Raw genomic sequence first — 6,866 nt, forward strand, 5'->3', positions numbered from 1 at the left:
ACACAAAATGCCAGGGCAGCAACCACAATGCAAAGATCTGCAGGAGTCCCAAGACAAAATGCTGCAACATGGAGGGCTTCTCATTCTGGATTCCAGCCACTCCTTTTCCATTACCCCATTTTCTCCCCTTCAGTCAACGCTTGGTTGGGATTCCCTGGCCAATGAGCATGCTCAGTCCTTTGCTGTTTTGCCCCCACCCCCCACCGCAAAAAAAAGAGATTTTTGCAGACTTCCAAATCTCCCCAAGCCTACCTGATACTTCCCTCTCCTTCATGGGTGGTGCCATTTTGCTTATATGTGGAGTAAAACTCACAGCCTGAACATTGGAAACAAAGGAGATTATAGCACCCAGTAGTCAAAGCTCTTATCTGGCATTTCGCTCCATGAAAGCATCCCGCAGAACTAGCTGAGATCAGTATTTTCCCCATGCTCAGGTCTACTTCCGGTGTAGCTTGAGAGTCTGCGTGTTCTTACAACAGAATGGCTCTTTGCCCAGCAAACAGCATCCACCCTAAAGAACAACAACAGTAATCCTACCTGATCTCTCCCTGACCCATTTGTAGAGCAAAAATGTCGTTTATGCTCATTCTGGAACCATTCATACCCATCCTCAGCATGCTGCTTTCAGTCTAGGTCTTGCTGTCCACAAGGACCTGTGTGGCTACTTGATATCTGCACCGTTTCGCCCCTGCACACGCCCCAGGTAACATGAAGAAAGAAGTCGTGGTTGTGATTTGCGAGCTTGGTGTGCGCCTACCTACGAGGTTATTGGCAGGTGTGGCTACACCCCATCCGTTGCTGGGACCGCCTATAAGCATTTTCCAATGGACAGACTGCAGAGTAATGCAGAATCAATCTGCAATGAACTTTTACGATCAGAATGAAGTCAGATTCTCAAGTCAGTAAGTGCTTTTCTGGGGCAAAAATGATGCAAGAGAAGAAGAAGAAGAGTTTGGATTTGATACCCCGCTTTATCACTACCCGAAGGAGTCTCAAAGCGGCTAACATTCTCCTTTCCCTTCCTCCCCCACAACAAACACTCTGTGAGGTGAGTGGGGCTGAGAGACTTCAGAGAAGTGTGACTAGCCCAAGGTCACCCAATAGCTGCATGTGGAGGAGCGGGGAATCAAACCCGGTTCCCCAGATTACGAGTCTACCGCTCTTAACCACTACACCACTGTGTAGAATAAAATAATCACACAGTTTCCATTGATTCCAGAATAAAATGTCATGTGTACACGCTATACCTTTAAAGTTTACCTCTCGCAAAGTACAGTGCCCATAATCATTTGAGGGAAGGAATAAGCTGTGAATACAGTGGTACCTCTGGTTACGTACTTAATTCTTTCTGGAGGTCTGTTCTTAACCTGAAACTGTTGTTAACCTGAAGCACCACTTTAGCTAATGGGGCCTCCCGCTGCCGCGCTGAGATTTCTGTTCTCATCCTGAAGCAAAGTTCTTAACCCGAAGTACTTTTTCTGGGTTAGCGGAGTTTGTAACCTGAAGCGTATGTAACCCGAGGTACCACCATAATGCTCAAAGGTATAGTGTGTACACATCCTTCGACTTTTAGACTCAAGGGTTTTGCCATGGCATCTGTGACCCTCCGATGCAAAAAAGGGGGGTCTTGGATGCCAAAAATACATTGTATTCCTGAACCACATTGAATAGGTCTTTAAAAAAATACGAAAGTACAATAGCAAGTAAATAGCAGGTGGCAAGGAAATGAAAAAGTATATTTCCATGCAAATGATAGACCCAGGACAGCTGGGTAGTGAGGTCTATTGAAAAGCAAATTACTTCGGAGGCGTCAGTTGTTAGGTTATTTTCCTCACAATATCCTGAAGTAAAATGAGAGAGAGAGAGAGAATACAGATGGGGAAACAGCCTTCCAAGGAAAAGGGGTGCCCTTTTTAGCTATATGACCTTGTAACTTCAAATAATGCACCTTCGATTCACAGGAACACAGGAAGGTCAGACCTACCTTGAGATACCAAGAGATTGAATGAGAGATATTCTGCATACAGAACAGATGCTCTACCGCTGCGCTTAAGCCCTGCCTCTCCGTTTGCAACTGGCATAACTCCTGAGCTGCCATTTTTGAACAAAACAGCAAGGGCAATGAAAAAGTGACGAATTAATCCAAGGAATACAGTGGTGCCTCGCAAGACGAAATTAATCCGTTCCGCGAGAGTCTTCGTCTAGCGGTTTTTTCGTCTTGCGAAGCAACCCTATTAGCGGCTTAACGGATTAGCGCTATTAGCGGTTTAGCGGCTATTAAAGGCTTAAAGGCTTAGGGGATTAGCTGCTAAAAGGCTATTAAAGGCTATTAAAGGCTTAGCAGATTAGATAAAGGGGGGGAAAAGCGAAAAAAAAATCTCTAGACTCGCAAGACATTTTCGTCTTGCGAAGCAAGCCCATAGGGAAATTCGTCCTGCGAAGCAACTCAAAAACGGAAAACCCTTTCGTCTAGCGGGTTTTCCGTCTTGCGAGGCATTCGTCTTGCGGGGCACCACTGTAATACATTCAAAATCCTAACCCAAGTTACAGTATATTTTACCAAACAGAACTCTGTTATCATCATTATCCTTATACAATAAGTACACAAAGTATTTTACAGTACAATATACGCACACAAAAACCAAGTCCATGCCTTGGAAGAACTTAAATCTGCTAAAAGTGGAGGAAACAAGTAAGAGGAGGGAGAAGGAATGGTGCAAGCGCAGTGACATACTTAAGCTGCAATCCCAGCTCCATTTAGGTAAAGGGACCCCTGACCATTAGGTCCAGTCGTGGTTGACTCTGGGGTTGCGGCGCTCATCTCGCTTTATTGGCCGAGGCAGCCGGCGTACAGCTTCCGGGTCATGTGGCCAGCATGACTAAGCCGCTTCTGGCGAACCAGAGCAGCGCACAGAAATGCCGTTTACCTTCCCGCCGGAGCAGTACCTATTTATCTACTTGCAATTTGACGTGCTTTCAAACTGCTAGGTTGGCAGGAGCAGGGACCGAGCAACAGGAGCTCACCCCATCACGGGGATTCGAACCACCCACCTTCTGATCGGCAAGCCCGAGGCTAAGTGGTTTAGACCACAGCGCCACTCATGTCCAGCTCCATTTATCTTATTTACAGGTTGACAGATATAGAATAGCAGTGGGAGGCTACATTTCAGTTGGGAGTGACTAAAGCATGGGTCGGCAAACTAAGGCCCAGGGGCTGGATCAGGCCCAATTGCCTTCAGAATCCGGCCCGCGGACTGTCCATGGATCGGCGTGGGAATTCTGTTCGTTTGGGCTGCGCCATTTTTTCCCAGCGCCATTCCATTTCCCCACACACACACACTGCAGCGGCGTCTCCTCCCTCCTCCCGGCTTCTCCCTGCCCTGCCTAGAGGAGGAAGGGGGCTGGGCTGAGCTGGCTGAGAGCCATTTTAAGCAGCCCCTCTCCGCAGCCAGCCCTTTCGAGCCGCTCATCTTCCCATCACCGCTGCCCTGGTGCTCCTGTGGGCCAGAGAGCAGAGCAGATGATCTCCCTCTGCCTACCCACGAGAAGCAGTGGCAGCGGCGGCAGCTGCCCCTGGGAAGGTAAGCACAGCGGCTGGGGCTGGGGGGTGGGGGGTGGGAAGGAGGACTATTTGCCCCCCTCGCCTCTTCTTCCAGCTCCCCTCCTCCTGGTGCCGCTTCTCTCGCCTGCCACAAGATCTGAGGGACAGTGGACCGGCGGCCCGTGGCTACAAAAAATTGCGGACCCCTGGACTAAAGCATAGCTCCTATCCAAGTTTACTCTGGGTTTAATGAGATTTCCTCCCAAGTAATTATTTAGAGGATTGTAGCTTTACTAACAGCAGTCACGAAATTAAAAGGTGCCTGCTTCTTGTGGGGATAGCAATGACAAACCTAGACAGCATCTTAAAAATCAGAGACATCACCTTGCCAACAAAGGTCCGTATAGTTAAAGCTATGGTTTTCCCAGTAGTGATGTATGGAAGTGAGAGCTAGACCATAAAGAAGGCTGATCACCGAAGAATTGATACTTTTGAAATATGGTGCTGGAGGAGACTCTTGAGAGTCCCGTGGTCTGCAAGAAGATCAAACCTCTCCATTCTTAAGGAAATCAGCCCTGAGTGCTCACTGGAAGGACAGATCCTGAAGCTGAGGCTCCAATACTTTGGCCACCTCATGAGAAGAGAAGACTCCCTCGAAAAGACCCTGATGTTTGGAAAGATGGAGGGCACAAGGAGAAGGGGACGACAGAGGACGAGATGGTTGGACAGTGTTCTCGAAGCTACCAACAAAAGTTTGACCAAACTGCGGGAGGCAGTGGAAGACAAGAGTGCCTGAAGTGCTCTGGTCCATGGGGTCATGAAGAGGCGGACACGACTAAATGACTAAACAACAACAACAAAGCCTTACTAACACACTTTTGTTTGAGAGTCTGTTCCATCGAACAAGGAACCAAGCCAACACTTACCTGGGAGAACAGGAGACTTCTTGGTGTCTGTAGTTGAAAATTAATCTGACCTGCTGCTCTGACAACTCAGCATTGATCCAAAAGCTGTAAAATAAACACAGTGCTAATGCACTTGCAGCTAAGAAATGATTAATTTCCTCTTTCTATCCTCACCAGGAAAACTGGTGCTAGTACATTCTGAGTTTTAAAAGAAATGTATTTGCATTAGCAGCTGAAGTACCCATTAAATAGTTGATTCATGGATAAACGAGGTGACACCATCCTTGGCTCTGACTAATGGCAAGTAATCTAAAACAGCTGACAAAGGCAATTTGGGTCAGTAAGCTGTGGGTCCACTCCCAAAGTCTGATCCCACTAATGCAATTCAATCTTTTCAAGCCTGATAAACTGACTAATCTATGACCAACTCTGAAGAAGATCCAAGTAAATAAATTGTCACTTTTGATCAACATACAAGCGTAAGTGAACTTTTTAGTTAATGTTAGGTTGAGATTTTGAAAGCCCTTAGGATACCGGCCTACGGATCTTGCCTTAAAATTAACCAGGTCGTTGACAGCCTAATCAGTTGCTGGGGGAAATAGTAAATCTAGATCTGTATCTGTAGTTAATAAAAGAATTGGCTGGCTCCCTAGCATGGGGTAAACACACTCTCCAGCAAGAGAGAACCCCTAGCAGAGTTCAAAGACACAAAATCATGCAACACAGTGAAGTGTGAGGAATATAGGCTGTTAGACCCTTTAACTACCCCATTCTAGTCGGCTTACAGTGCTTCCTGTACGAGCATACCACATCATTAGTAAGTTTAAATGCTTTACTTACAAATGCCAAAGGTCAGATTCATGTGTGATCCCATGCAGCAGCCAGAAGAACACAGATAGAAAGCTTGGGATACAAAATATAGTGGAAAAGCACACAGCCTGAGCTTGGAGCAATCTAATTCAGGCACTCAGTGAGTTCACATAATGAAAGAGAATGAACAAAGGAGGAAACATAATTTTCTTCATTCCAGGTGAGGGGCATGACCTAGCTGAGTCTAGGAATACAATTCTGTGGTCATGACCTCTTCATGCATTAATTAGCCCTAAGCTCGCTAGTCATGTTTGAATACAACATGACACACCAGTGAGCCCTAGTAAAAAGCACAGCTCACAGCAACATCTGGAGGGCAAATGGCTCCCCACGCCTGTCCCAGAGAAACGGAGGCTTTAGCAGGCATCTGACTTGAATTTCAATTGCTTTTATGTATGTATGTGCTGATGTTCTTTTATATTGTTATTAATGGCTTAGATTAGAATGTAAATGGCTTTGCGATGCCTCGTGGGAAGTAATTCATGTAATAATAATGATGATAATTGCACTCTAGCAACCGTAGGGAAGATGGTTGTTAAACCCACTAGCACTACCAGGAATTCAGCCAGTGGGACTCACCTTTAAAGAGAACATTTAAGCCAGGTATTAGCAAACCTTTTCAGCAGGGGGCCGGTCCACTGTCCCTCAGACCTTGTGGGGGGCCGGACTAGATTTTGGGGGGAAATGAACGAATTCCTATGCCCCACAAATAACCCAGAAATGCATTTTAAATAAAAGCACACATTCTACTCATGTAAAAACATGCTGATTCCTGGACCGTCTGCGGGCTGAATTTAGAAGGCGATTGGGGCCAGATCCGACCCCCGGACCTTAGTTTGCCTACCCATGATTTAAGCAGTAATGTATTCCACCTGCGTCTTCAGTTTACACCCCACATTGTAAGCAGCGTACACAGTTCAGAAGCTTAGAGTTTTGCTACAGAATACAGTGGGGCCTGCTGCAACAAATTGTTGCAGGGTGGACTGCTCCTGTTCTGGATACTCCTTTCCCTTCCTTCCCAGTTTTCTGCTTCCCGTGTTCAGCAGTCAGTGGGCCACTGAAAACGCTCTGTCTTCATTGTGCTTTTTTCGGGGGGAAGGGTTGGGGCTCCTCAGGGACTTTGGTTCCCCAAAGATATTGTATATTTTGTACTTCTGCAAACCTCAGGGTTCTCCTGAGCCCGCTGCTACCTCCCTCTTGTGCGTAGGATGCTGTTCTGGTTACATAAAGATCCACACAGATAATTGATGAGTGCGCCATTGGTATATGTAATGACTGCCAATGTCCCTTTCATTAGTATCCGCAGGAGGCTTGTTACAGTTCTGTCCCTGCCACGCTCCTGTGTAGTATTTGAGTGGGCAATGTACAGTCGGAGACAAAGAATGGGCTCGACTTAGCTGGCATGGCACGGCTTTCAACAAAGGAGCATCTCAATCACGGCAGCTTTCTCTTCTAAGCAACAAGTAGCACAATCAGTTTCAAAAGGTCCCCCCAACCTTCACTCCCAGGCCCAAATTTCGGTTCCTTTGTGTCACAAACCCTGAAGTACA

The 6,866-nt window shown here is 46.7% G+C and overlaps 1 protein-coding gene across 7 annotated transcripts in view; it reads right to left on the reverse strand.

Moving 5' to 3' along the window:
• CMKLR2 (chemerin chemokine-like receptor 2) overlaps positions 1-5,387 on the reverse strand; it is a 34,316-nt gene extending 28,929 nt beyond the window's left edge. For 6 of the 7 annotated variants that reach the window (XM_081018838.1, XM_081018842.1, XM_081018839.1 and 3 more), the window contains exon 1: positions 4,468-4,666. The gene's annotated coding sequence lies outside the window, so the exon portion shown is untranslated. Of the gene's footprint in view, positions 1-4,467; positions 4,667-5,286 lie in introns of those variants that run through there. The other variant, XM_081018845.1, reaches the window with a different exon arrangement.
• Between the last annotated feature and the right edge of the window lie 1,479 nt (positions 5,388-6,866).

This window comes from Podarcis pityusensis (assembly GCF_964106645.2).
Source record: "Podarcis pityusensis genome assembly, chromosome: 1".
NCBI classification, from domain to species: domain Eukaryota; kingdom Metazoa; phylum Chordata; class Lepidosauria; order Squamata; family Lacertidae; genus Podarcis; species Podarcis pityusensis.